Source organism: Eimeria mitis, genomic scaffold (assembly GCF_000499745.2).
Source record: "Eimeria mitis Houghton genomic scaffold, Emh_scaff2538, whole genome shotgun sequence".
Lineage (NCBI taxonomy): Eukaryota > Apicomplexa > Conoidasida > Eucoccidiorida > Eimeriidae > Eimeria > Eimeria mitis.
Window position 1 is genome coordinate 2,982 of NW_013570878.1, and position 308 is coordinate 3,289.

Sequence of the window (308 nt, forward strand, 5' to 3'; positions counted from 1 at the left end):
GGTACAGATGCATCAGTTTAGCGGCTGTCGGGTTGTTGTTGTTGTATGGGTTTAGGGTTTAGGGTTTAGGGTTTTAGGGTTTAGGGTTTTAGGGTTTAGGGTTTATGGGGTGGTGGGTGTGTTGGAGGGTGGGGTTGTGGGGTGGTGGGAGCGTGTGGGGTTTAGGGTTTAGGGTTTAGGGTTTAGGGTTTAGGGTTTAGGGTTTAGGGTTATGGTGAGTTGTTGTTATGCTTCAGCTTGTGGGGTTGTGGGGTTGTGGGGTTGTGGGGTGGTGTGGGGTGGTGTGGGGTGGTGTGTGTGTGTGTGGG